We start from the raw sequence: 13,820 nt of genomic DNA, 5'->3' as shown, positions 1-13,820 counted from the left end.
AACTGCCTGAACCGCCTTCCATGATCTATAAGGCTCCAGTGCCAGCCCTGGAGGAAACTGGTTTGCATATTATCGAGGTATGCCTGGAAATCTGAAACCCAGGGTTGACTCATGTACCATCCCAGGCATGAAGCATTGTCAAAGATGCAGGAGAGCATGCGACTGATATCTGGTTGCCAGGGGCAACCACATAAGATAAGAAAGCCTGGCAGGCTCCATAAGATACTGTTCTAATCCAACTCTGAGCTTATTGTCTGAAATCTGAAACCATTCTACTGCTTCCTGGTCTTGAGCCTGCCTTGTGATATGGTACAAAATTAAGGACTCCGAAACCCCTGTTGCTATAAAGAACATTGTCTTGACTTTTTCAACTCAAGCTATTTTTGATCACTTCAACTTGGCTTTTGCCCTCTACATTCAACTAGACCTTGCTAAAGTGTCCATAGGACTAGAGAAGAGCAAATATGGTCCCTTGTGACAGAAGTGAGAAACTACAGGCTGATAAACCTCACTTTCTTGGTTGGAAAAGTAATGGAGGTTCTGCTGAAGCAAAGTGAGCATCCTTAAAACCAACAGGTTACAAGTTCTGAGGCAGCATGGTTTTACTGAACAAAAATCATGCCAAACAAATCTGATTTCTTTGACTGTGTGACCAGAGAATTGGATCAAGGACACTCCCTAGATCCCTAGATGTAGTCTTAGATTTCAACAATACCTATTACGCAGCTCTTCATAGGGGACTTCTGAATAAACTCAGTGGGCTGAAGTCAGGACCCAAATTGTTGAACTGGATTAGAAATTGGTTGAGTGACAGATGACAAAGGGTGAGGGTAAATGGAATTCACTCTGAGGAAAGAAAAGTGTGTAATGAAGTACCTGTAATTGATACTGTGGAAAATCTGTTCAGTGTATTTATGAGCAACGTTGCTGACCAGTTAGAAAGAAAAGGTTGCCTATTTTCGAATGACAACATGAGAAGTGATCTACAAAAATTAGAAAAATGATCTGATGTTTGGCAAGTAAATGTTAATGCAAAGAACTGTAGAGTCATTTACTTGGAGAGTTCAAGTCCAAAGGAATTTTGTGCTAGGAGACAAGAGGCTGATATGCATGGATTGAGAGGGACCTTGAGGTGTTTATTTTGATGTATTGAGATCCTCAAACTATAGCCTAAACTCTGGTGCCTAAAAAATCAGTACTGAAAATAGCGCTATTCTATAAATGACACTTAAAGTTAGGTGCCGTTTATAGAATAGTGCTTAGCACCGGGAACAGTGACTACATTTAGATGTGATCATTCACACCAATGAAACATTTGAGAGGCATGGATCCCTTTTGTTCTATAACCATGTGCCTAAATTAAAAGAACACCCTTGATTTGCCCATGGTTGTGCCCTCTTTTTGGACCTGCACATATTTTTTATATAAAATTCGCACAAATAATTGCTTATTAAAATCTATCAGCGCTAATTGGCTCATTCAATTAAATTGCATGCACGGATTTAATACACACGATTTTTAGCGACTTTTATATAATTTGGTGGAATATGACAAGGTGGTGATCGTAGCCAGAAGGATGCTAGGCTACATAAAGGGAAGGGAAATGGGATTTGATATACCGCCTTTCTGTGGTATTTTGCAACTACATTCAAAGCGGTTTACATATATACAGGTACTCATTTTGTACCTGGGGCAATGGAGGGTTAAGTGACTTGCCCACAGTCACAAGGAGCTGCAGTGGGAATAGAACCCAGTTTCCCAGGATCAAAGTCCGCTGCACTAACCACTAGACTACTCCTTCAGACATCGGCGGCTAGAGCACCCCACTGACTTCCTTACTCCTGAGGCTGAACAAGGTGGAAGAGGGCCGCTTTGGTAATTGGGCAATTGATTTCTTCAACTGGCAGGGCTTTGGCGTCCCTACCAGCAAAGGTATGATATCTAATGTGGGAGGGGGGAGGGAAAGGAAATGTGTGACTCCCCCAGTCTACTTCTGTGCTCCTTTCCCCTCCTGTGCCCCCCTCCCCCCAATGGATTTTTGGCTATGCCTCGCCTTATTAAACATTTTAATCAAAATACAGCCCTAATTGTTGGTTTAATCATGAATTATTAATGAATGTGACGGACGGATTGGATGGACCATGCAGGTTTTTATCTGCAGTCATCTGCTATGTTACTGTGCTAGCATAACTGGCAGAAACAGATTATCAGTGGTGCAATACTTGCCTGGTTAAGGTCCTATCTGGCAACTGTCCTCACTGTTTGGCAGCACCTCCATCGCTATAGGATTAATACTGTTTATTTATTTGGATTTATTTACTGCCTTTTTGAAGGAGTTCACTGAAGGCGGTGTACAGTACGACTAGATCAAACATGAGCAATAGGCAATTACAGCAGTAAAAATATTCAAAAACAATACAAAGTATGGCATGGTATACTAGCAATGTCAACACAATACGTAATAGAACATTATAATTGGTAGTGAAGGGTAAGGCAAAGTTGTAACACATAGATGGGTAAGAAAGTAGGAAGAATTAGAAAGTAAGGTGACTGATTTGAAGAAAGTTGCACATGGAGGAGCTCAGTTAGTGGCTTGAGGTAGATATTGAACACAATAGGTGACAGTATCGATCCTTGTGGTACCCCACAGGTCAGTGTCCATGGTGGTAATGAATTGTTGCCAAACATTGTGGATTGTTGCCTGTCTGATAGGATCTGAACCAGGCAAGTACTGTTCCATTGACACCTGTTTCTGTCAGTCGTGCTAGCAAGATGATATGATCCACAGTGTCAAAAGCTGCTGAGAAATCTAGCAGTACTAGCATCGAGGCAAATCCCTTGTCTCGGTTTCTGTGAAGATCATCTAGCAGGGATACGAGGACCGTTTCTGTTCCATAACCGGGTCTGAATCCAGATTGACATGGATCTAGCCAGTTACTCTTTTCTAGCCATTCCATTAAGTTGAACACAGACTGTTTGTTCTATGAGTTTCCCTAGGAACAGGATGTTGGATACTGGCCTGTAACTTTCAAGTTTGTCCTGGTCAAGGTTGTTTTTCTTCAGCAGAAGGCGAACCACTGCCCTTTTTAATGTTGTTGGTAGTTGCCCATTATAAAGAGAGGTGTTCACAATTTGTGTGTTGCCTTCTATAAGGCCCATACTTGCCTGCTGCACTGTCTTTGATGAGCAGGGATCAAGGGGGCAGGTAGTTGGTCGAAGGTCTTTTAGGATTTTGTCAAGGGTCTCCTCTGTCATTAGGTTAAGTGTTCCATCTGTCTCTGGAGGGGGCAAGTTTGTGCACCCCTGGTTGACTGGTTGGGCACTGGGTGGAATTGCCTGTAAATCCTGGTGGAGACTTTTAATTTTGTTGGCAAAGTAAGCAGCAAAATCATTGCAGTTCAGTTTAGACTGGGCAGACTGGTTCTGTTGTGGGGGTTGCAGTAGGCTGTTTACTATACTGAACATCTGCTTGGTTGAATTGGCAGCCTGTGCAATGCATTGAGAGAAATACTGTTTTTTTGGTTGCTGTTAAGGCATGGCGATACTTTGCCATGTGCTTCCTGCAGTTTAGCCTGTTCCAGCCTGCGTCATCTGCCCTTGCATCACCTGCTCCAGCCTGTTCCAGCCTGCATGCTCTGCATCCAGCCTCCATCCTCTGCTCCAGCCTGCATCATCCTCCGTTCCAGCCTGCATCATCCTCTGTTCCAGCCTGCATCTTCTGCCCCAGCCTGCATCCTCTCCTCCAGCCTGCATCATCTGCCCTGCTGCCCCTTGCTGCACCTCTTGACTGTTGCCTAGTGCTTGGGACTGCCTGACTCACTACATATGGCTCCATTTCTCATTCTCTACTAATACTGTCCCTTCCCAATCTACTCCTATGCACCAATCTCCTCCTCCATCCGAAACCCCTGTACACTACAATTACACATTGCCCTCTTGTTGATTTTATTACCTCACCATCTCTCTTGTCCTCTTCCTCCCTCCTTGTTTTTTGCCTTCAACAGTTCATCCCTTCCATTGTACCTTCCTCTCTCTATCTGAATTCATCTCGTCTTCATCGCCACTCCTCTCCCACTGTCCTCCGCATTCTCTTACTCCTTCTTCTTCTGTCTGCTGGAGACATCAATCCCAATCCTGGTCCCCCTCACCAACCCTCATCCTATTTACACAGGTCGCACCGTGACCTTTCCTATCTCATCTCTATTCCTCTCCTCCCTCCCTCTTCTCTACCCTTCTCTTGCGCCCTATGGAATGCCTGCTCCATCTGCACAAACTTATATCCATGACCTTTTTATCTCTCGTAGCCTCCATCTGCTCGCTATAACCGAGACTTGGCTCTGCCCTGAAGACTCTGCCTCAGTTGCAGCCCTTTGCCATGGTGGTTATCTCTTCTCCCATACTCCTCGCCCTATTGGCCGCGGTGGTGGTGTTGGTCTACTACTCTCGCCCTCTTCCAAATTTCAATCTCTTCTGCTACCTCAGTCTCTCTGTTTCTCTTCCTTTGACGTCCACTCAGTCCGCCTATTCACTCCTTTGCCTCTTTGAATAGCAGTTATTTATCATCCCCCTGATAAATCCATTTCATCCTTTCTCAGCGACTTTGATGCTTGGCTTTCCTTCTTTCATGATCCTTCCTCCCTCATCCTCGACGACTTTAACATTCATGCCAATGATCCCTCCAACTCTTACGTCTCCCAGTTCCTCACCTTAACATCCTCCTTCAATCTTAAACTATGTTCCACCTCCCCTACCCACCAAAATGGTCACTGTCTTGATCTTCTCCTATAACTGCTCTCCCTCCAGTTCCCTTACATCAAATCTTCCCCTCTCTGACCATCATCTAATAACCTTCATGCTTAACTTCCTCCTGCCCAATCGTGTCCAATCTTAACCAATCTATCTAGGAATCTCCAGGCCATTGACCCTACTACCCTATCCTCCAATGTCTCGAACCTCTTCTCTACCACTACACCATCCAAATCTGTCAATGATGCTGTCTCTTCCTACAATACTATTCTATCCTCTGCCTTAAACACTCTTGCACCTCTCATGCCCCTTCCTATAAAACGTACCAAACCCCAGCCCTGGCTAACCCCTAAAATTTGCTATCTACGTTCCTGTACCCGTTCCGCCGAACGCCTCTGGCTTAAATCTCGTGCCCATGCTGACCTCCTTCCTATCTGCTCTCTTGCTTGCCAAACGAGACTACTACATCCAGCTGACTGATTCTCTCGGCTCAAACCCTCAACTTCTGTTCGCCACACTAAACTCTCTCCTCAAGGTGCCTCCACCCCCAACTCCCCCCTCACTATCTCCCCAGGCCCTAGCTGAGTTCTTCTACGACAAGGTTCAGAAGATAAATCTTGAATTCTCTACCAAACCACCCCTGCCTCTCCTTCCCCTTGTCCGTTCCCCTATTTTCTCAACCTCTCCGTCCTTTTCCTCCTTTCCTGAGGTCACTGATGATGAAACATCACATCTTCTCTCCTCCTCAAAACGAACTACCTGTTCCTCTGATCCCATTCCTACCCACCTTCTTAACACCATCTCTCCTACTCTCACCCCTTTTATCTGTCATATCCTCAATCTCTCTCTTTCCACTGCGACCGTTCCTGATGCCTTCAAACATGCTGTGGTCACACCGCTCCTGAAGAAGCCTTCGCTTGACCCTACCTGTCCTTCCAACTATCGACCCATCTCCCTCCTCCCCTCCTCTCCAAGTTACTGTCTCTCATGCTGTTCTTGACCCACTCCAATCTGGCTTTCGCCCTCTTCATTCAACTGAAACTGCACTTGCTAAAGTTTCCAACGATCTGTTCCTGGCCAAATCCAAAGGTCTCTATCCTCATCCTTCTCGATCTGTCCGCCGCTTTTGACACTGTTGATCACAGCCTACTTCTTGATACGCTGTCTTCATTTGGTTTCCAGGGCTCTGTTCTTTCCTGGTTCTCCTACCTCTCGCTTCGCACCTTTAGTGTACACTCTGGTGGATCCTCTTTCACTTCTATCCCTCTACCAATCGGTGTACCTCAGGGTTCTGTTCTCGGTCCATTCTCGGTCCTCTCCTGTTCTCCATCTATACTTCTTCCCGTGGCTCTCTGATACCATCCCATGGCTTTCAATACCATCTCTATGCTGATGACTCCCAAATTTACCTCTCTACCCCTGAAATCTCAACCAGCATCCAGACCAAGGTTTCAGCCTGTGCCTGTCTGATATCGCTGCCTGGATGTCCCAACGTCATCTAAAACTTAACATGGCCAAAACCGAGCTTCTCATCTTTCCCCCTAAACCTACATCTCCTCTCCCCCCCTTTCTCTATTTCTGTGAATGGCACTTCATTCTCCCTGTCTCATCAGCTCGAAACCTTAGGGTCATCTTTGACTCCTCTCTATCCTTCTCTGTTCATATTCAACAAATTGCTAAAACCTGTCGTTTCTTTCTCTATAACATTAGCAAAATCCGTCCCTTCATCTCTGAGCATTCTGCCAGAACCCTTATACACATTCTTATCACCTCTCGTCTTGATTATTGTAACCTGCTTCTCACCGGCCTCCCTCTCATCCATCTCTCTCCTCTTCAATCAGTCCAAAACTCTGCTGTGCGACTCATTTTCCGCCAGAATGGCTATGCACACATTTAGACCCCTCCTTAAGTCACTTCACTGGCTCCCTATCCGTTTCCATATTCAGTTCAAACTTCTCTTATTAACCTATAAATGTATTCACTCTGCTGCTCCCCAGTACCTCTCCGCTCTCGTCTCTCCCTATGCCCCCCCTCGGGTACTCCGTTCTGTAGATAAATCTCTCTTATCCGTCCCCTTCTCCTCTACTGCTGATTCTAGACTCCGTTCCTTTTGTCTTGCTGTACCTCACGCCTGGAATAGACTTCCAGAGCCTGTGCGTCTAGCGCAGTCATTGGCCGTTTTCAAGTCCAAACTTAAGGCCCACCTCTTTGCCATTGCTTTTAACTCCTAACCTCTACTCATTTGCCCTCTCCTTTATCCTCACCTATTTATTCCCTTACCCTTAATTGTTCTTTCTGTTTACCTGTCTTATCTAGATTGTAAGCTCTTTGAGCAGGGACAGTCTTTTTTTGTGTATGGTGTACAGCGCTGTATATGCCTTGTAGCGCTATAGAAATGTTAAATAGTAGTAGTTAGTAGTAGTCTTCATCCAGGTGAGATTTGCGCCATCTCCTTTCCAGTTTTCGTCCTTCCTGTTTAAGGATCCGAAGTTCTGGAGAAAGCCAAGTTGAGCGTTTGTGAGTAGGCTATAGGATTAATACTGTTGCCTGTTCTGTATAACATCTACCTCGGACCACTAGCCAAGTTGATTTGGTTGATTGTATAATTGTTTCTACATGTATAAGGATGCTGTGCACTACTCATACTTTCCTACAGCCCTGAATAAACTGACCACCTGTTAACAGCAACTGAAGAATGGGTTAAAAATAACAAACTGTGCCTGAATCTAAGGATAACTGAGTTCCTGTGGGTCCCTAATGCAAGTGGTCACATATTTGGTCAAAATTCCTTTTGAAAGTACACATTCCTTATTAAATCACAAGTCATGAACTTTGGGGTATAGCTAGACTCAACAATTATGCAGATCCAAGCAACCTTCAGAAGTCGTCTTTCTTCAACAACTATGCGCGCTCTCTCTCTCTCTCTCTCTCTCACATAAAAAAGGCAAGTTGTCAGTGATTCTCACCATGATGAGATTAGGACCAGATTACAGTAATGCAATCTGTGTTGGAGAAAGGTAAATGGTGGGGTTCCCTCGGGGTCTGTGCTAAGACCACTACTTTTTAACATATTTATAAATGATCTAGAGATGGGACTAACTAGTGAGGTAATTAAATTTGCTGATGATACAAAGTTATTCAAAGTTGTTAAATCACAAGAGGATTGTGAAAACTTGCAATAGGACCTTACAAGACGGGAGATTGGGTGCTGGGTGTGCTCTATGCTTCCTTTTCAGTTCTTAAGCAACAGGAGAAGCACCAGGCTACATGTATAACCTCATCAATCTTCCACTCAGGAATACATCAGGCACATGCCGTTCATTCCTAAATCTCTATTACCCTACCTGTGCAGACCTCAAATATCCACCTACGCTTCCTCTTTTTCGTTTATCAGCACCCAGTTGTGGAATGCGCTTCCAAAAGCTGTGAAGACTACTCAAAACCATCTCAACTTTAGGAAATTACTTAAAACCAATTTATTCCGGAAGGCCTACCCCCTGGATCCAACATAAGACCTAAAGTACTGCAAACCAGCACATTATTTATTTATTTATGGTTCATTTATATCCCACATTTTCCCACACATGCAGGCACAATGTGGCTTACAGAAAAATAGGAGGAATTACAAATTATGAAGGTACAAATAAGCGAAAAAGATTAAAAAAAAAAAGGGGGGCATTGACCAACAGCGGAAAACTAAGCAGGGAGGGGAACGTAAGGGAATATTAATCAGCAGGGGAACTAGTGGAGTAGGTTGCAACAAAGAAGTAGGTCTTCAGTAATTTCTTGAAGAGGGTGTGGTCCGTTTGCATTTTGAGGTGCCTTGGCAGAGCATTCCACAGTTTTGGGCAGCAATAGCGAAAAGGCGAGGAAAAAATCTTCTTGTATTTGACGCCCCTGCAGCTTGGAAAGTGGAGTTGAAGATATGACCGGGCAGTAGGCACAGAGTTCCTGGGTGGAAGATCAGTCAAGCTCAGCATGTAGTCTGGAGCAAGCCCGTAGATAATTTTATGGGTCAAAGCACAAACTTTAAAGGTGATACGCTCCTGTACAGGCAGCCAGTGAAGGTTGTAGTGCAGAGGCTGCGCATGTGCAAATCGATTCTCACCCAAAATCAGTCTCGCAGCTGTGTTCTGGATGGTCTGGAACTTTTTTAAGAGAGAGAGTTTGCAGCCCGCATAAATCCCACTGCAGCAATCAAGGTGGGACAGTACTAGCCAGTGCACAAGGGTGCGAAACAGCTCTCTGGGAAGGAAATGTCTAATGCGCCGGAGCCTCCACATAGCATTAAACATTTGTTTGCAGACCAGTTGTACGTGGTTGTCGAACTGTAGGTGCACATCCAGATTCACACCTAAAAGCCGCAACCTGTTGGAAATTGGTAGAACATAGCCTTGGACTGGGAGAGTAGTTTCAGTGAGTGGACTATGGGGGGGGGGGGGGGGGGGGGGGGGGGGGGCGATACATTGGGTTTTGTCCTTGTTGAGTTTGAAACGAAACACCCGAGCCCAATGTTCGATTGTGGAGAAGCAAGCTTCAATGAGACCAGCTATTTCGGATATGGAGGTATGAAAGGGGATGTAGATAGTTATATCGTCGGCGTAGATGAACGGATTGAGGCCAAGGTCCGCTAAAGCCGTGGCTAATGGTACCAGCATGATGTTAAATAATGTTGGAGAAAGGGGCAAACCCTGGGGTACCCCGCAAGCGGCAGACCATGAAGCAGAGACGGTTGAGTTCATGGTGACCCGATAGGATCTGGTGGTTAAGAAGCCCTTGAATCAGCGTAGAACTGACCCCAATAGAGTCAAGAAGATGTAGTAGTATGTCGTGGTCTACCATATCGAAGGCGCTGGACATGTCAAATTGAATCAAAAGTACTTTCCGACCAATGGATAGCTCATGTTTGAAGTTTGATAAGCTGGTGACTAGTACTGTCTCAGTGCTGTAATGGGTACGGAAACCTGACTGTGAATGGTGAAGGATGTCAAAGTTAGTCATGAATTCATTCAACTGGACGTTCACCATACTCTCCATCAGTTTGATAACCAAAGGTATGGAAGCCACTGGGCGATAGTTTGAAAGAACATCGGATTTAGCCTTAAGGTTCTTTGGCATGGGAGTGAGTAGAATGTTACCATGCTCCGGCGGGAAAGTCCCAGTTGGACACTGTGGACCCTCTTACCTTTCCCGCTTTCCCTCTACATCCTATTCTTTCTATCCTCGATGCCTACTATATTCTATTGTATTTGTCTTCTGCTGGATTGGTGATAGCCTTTTCGGTTTATTTTAAGCCGCATTGAACCTGCAAACATGTGGGAAAATGTGGGGTATAAATGTAATAAATAAAAAAAAAGACTTTATTTTCTGATTGTTTGCAATATGGGGTTTCCTGGTATATGCAGGGTAGCAAGAGCCACTTTGTGATGTATCATTGTGGCTGCAGGGATGGTTGGCGCATGGGTGCGTTACAAAAAAGGACCACCTGCTGCTTGGGCACGTTCATATTGGATTGTTCCAGAGACCAGGGATGCCGAGAGGGGGGGCAAGGTGGCAAAATTCCCTGGGCCCGGGCCCCAACACAGTCAAACTTCTTCTTGCCTGCTTCCAGGATGGGTCTGTCTTCTCTCAAAGAGGTTGGTCTCCTGCTCGTGCTGCGTGCCACCCCGGACATGGAATGATTGTATTAACACGATATCACGTTAATGCAATCATCTGGGTCCTTGGCAGCATGTGCAGCTGGGGGTCTCGGTGGCCCTGCCATGGAGTACCACAGTATATACTTGGGTGCATAAAGAGAGGCATGACCAGCCGGAAAAAGGAGGTGATAGTGCCATTGTATAAGTCTTTAGTGAGGCCCTACTACTACTACTACTTAACATTTCTAGAGCGCTACTAGGGTTACGCAGCGCTGTACAAATGAATAACTAAAGTACCCCCATTTGGAGTACTGCGTGCAGTTCTGGAGACCGCACCAACGGAAAGATATAAACAGGATGGAGTCTGTCCAGAGGGTGGCTACAAAATTAGTAAGCGGTAATGCAAAAATTATAGGGAAAGGCTTATGAACCCCAACATGTATACGCTGGAAGAGAGGAGGGAGAGAGGAGACATGATAGAAACGTTTAAATATCTCAAGGGCATTTATGTACAGGAAGAGAGCCTTTTCCAAATGAAGGAGCGCTCTGGAATAAGGGGGCATATGACAAAGTTAAGAGGAATAGGCTTAGGAGTAACCTAAGGAAGTATTATTTCACAGAAAGGGTGGTGGAGGCGTGGAATGACCTCCCGGTGGAGGTGGTGGAGTCGAGGACTGTTCCAGAATTTAAAAAGGCATGGGATAAACATGTGGGATCGCTTAGGAACAGGTAGAATTGGGGGTTACAGAGGATGGGCAGACTGGATTGGTCTTATGGCCTTTATCTTCCATCATGTTTCTATACTGGTGATGTCCCTGGAGGAATTCCATTTTCTCTATCACCACCTGTTGGCAGGAAGGGATAATACCCATCCATGCAGAACGGTATGTGTGACTAAAGAAAATAAAATTATGCACATAAATCCATGCACATTCAATAAAGATACAATGCTAAGAGAGAATATTTTCAAAATATATTTTTTATTCAATATGCACAATATGCAGAATACAAATTTTCAGAGCTACAATGCAAATAATGTTATGTGACTTGAAGCATACACTTCCAGCTCCTATCTCTGATCTCCAGGAAAATTGGTATTGTTTGCAAATGCCATTGTCAATGTTCTACATAAAATGTATTAAATATGTATGAAAGAAATATTATAGTTAAAGAACTAATTAGAATTTGTGTTTTTTTTGTTCTTCAGATCTACAATAGAAGAACTAAAACGCTGGACATTCAGAATAACAGATATAGATCTCTTCAAGTTGAAAATGTAATGGATGGAACATTTTATAATTTTAAAAGTAGTTCATAGTTGATAAATACCTTAATTCAGTGACTGACTTGAGGAACCATTAGTGTTTGGATGTATGTGTATAGAAGCAGAAATGATTGCTAAAATACTAGAGAAGGCGTACAGTATAATTGATTTTTTCTTTTAATGTGGCTTTCTTTTGTGGTTTGTTAAAGTAAAGCTTATATTGATCTCAGTTATAGAAGTGGCAGATAAGTCTATTTGTTGAGCTACGTTAGCTATAAATGCAGCATTCAATATGATCTAACACTATGGCTGCTACATTAATTGCCACTATTAACACTTAACATATAATGGGAAATGGAATCAGTAGGCACTTGCCCTTATGGAAGATGTTACCATGCATTAACTGTTAATATGGCAGGTAACATCACCTCAGTAAGTGTAGCCAATTGTATAGGGTTATCTGCAGTATAATTAACTTATGGTAGTGACATTCCTTCTGTACTGTCTGAATGGGAAACTGCTAGGGAGATCCCTAACATTTAACACACAGGTTTTACAGTTTGTGTACACCATGGAGTTTTTGGTTTTTTTTTAAAGATTTATACATTATCTGCCACAGGAATCAATTTATTCCTGTGGGCCCTATTGTAGATATCATGCACTAATCTTTATTAAAAAAAAAAACTCCAAATGTTGGCAATTTAATGTATGGTAGCTGTAAAATATTACTACACTTCAATAAATAGGAGTATTAATGTTGATGGATTAAGGGTACACAGTTGTTTTGCTTTAATTTGAAGTTTGTCTCCTACATAATTGTGAACAATGTAAAACAGATGTGCAATTCTGTGGCTACAGAATGCAAACAGATCATTTTAAAGTCTGCAATATCAGTTAAATTTTTTCAGGACAAGGACAACTCTATCGAAGTATATTATAATAAGGTTACTGAACTGTTGATGGTGTTTTGTTTTGATAGTATGACTAATGCTGAATGCTCTAAGGGATCAGTGGTAGAAACAAAAAGTCCAACTTTGTCTGGCATAAAAATTAAGAGGCCCTTTCCCAAAAGGGTTGCTGTGCGGTAATCCGGCACTACCACCACCCTAACACGGAGGCCAGCAGTAGTGCTGCCCCCCCCAGTGAGCACCATTTCTGGCGTGACCGTAATTTTTTTTTTTTTTTACTGCTGGGTTAGCTTGGCAGCCCTTACTGCCTCCTCAGTGGGTAACGGTAAGGGCTGTCCTGGAAATGGCTGTGTGGCAAGTGTTGACTTTAACCACACAGCCATTTCCTTTTTTGGGGCTTTTTACCCACTGTGGTAAAAGGGGCCTTGGAGTGTGGCAAATCCATGTGCCAATTCAACCACAGTGCCCTGTTCTTACACCTTTTTATTTAATAATATTCATAACATGATATTTATCTTTGATATTATCTTCGCCTTTCCAATAGTAACATTTTGAAATACAAACCTATTTTAAACATTGTTGTTATCACAGTGTTTTTTGTTTTTGTCTTTGTTGCTTAAGAAATCATTCTTTAGTGAATGACTACTTAAAAGTTTTTTTGCTTAATCCCTTATAGGTCCAAAAATCCTGATTCAGAAAAACTTCACAAAATGTTTGACACAGATTCATGTTCTTCTTTGGGATGTGTGTCACTACTATCAGTACACAATCGTCATATTCTTGGCATTCATTTCCCATTGTATTTGGAGTACCCGGCACCTGTTAGAAACTTTCAGAGCCGATCTGGTTCTCGGTCCCAAACTCCATGAGGGGCTAGGCCGTTTAGGTGCCCTAAGCTGAGCCCTCAGTGCATTTTGGGACTGAGAGCCAGATCTGCTTTGAGGTACTTTTGTTGCAGAAGTAAAATGGTAAAACGCCAGTAGAACCATTACTGTATACCTTTTAATAGAATGGATGTACCTGGTACAGAAATATGAATATATCCTGAGAAAGGAGATTTGATCTCCTTTCTCAGGATATATTCATATTTCTGTACCAGGTACATCCAGCATTGTATTCAACTGTATTATCATTGTAAAGGTGAGAATAATATGGAGGTCCAATAATATATGACAGCATGTTGCATATATTGTTAAATAGAAAGGTTTCACGATATAGATTGAAGAAAATGAAGAGGAACATACCTAGGTTTATTAATTTACA

The 13,820-nt window shown here is 43.3% G+C and overlaps 1 protein-coding gene across 1 annotated transcript in view; it reads left to right on the top strand.

Annotated features, from left to right (window-relative positions):
* The window catches only part of TDRD15 (tudor domain containing 15), a 28,236-nt gene extending 14,616 nt beyond the window's left edge, over positions 1–13,620 (top strand). Inside the window, exons 4-5 of the mRNA XM_030195141.1 lie at positions 11,593–11,661; positions 13,234–13,620. The gene's annotated coding sequence lies outside the window, so the exon portion shown is untranslated. The remainder of the gene's footprint in view (positions 1–11,592; positions 11,662–13,233) is intronic.
* The last annotated feature ends 200 nt before the right edge of the window (positions 13,621–13,820 follow it).

The sequence above is a fragment of the Microcaecilia unicolor genome, chromosome 3 (assembly GCF_901765095.1).
Source record: "Microcaecilia unicolor chromosome 3, aMicUni1.1, whole genome shotgun sequence".
Taxonomy (NCBI): Eukaryota; Metazoa; Chordata; class Amphibia; order Gymnophiona; family Siphonopidae; genus Microcaecilia; species Microcaecilia unicolor.
The sequence above is the reverse complement of the archived record's forward strand: the minus strand, read 5'-3'. Positions and strand labels throughout refer to the sequence as shown.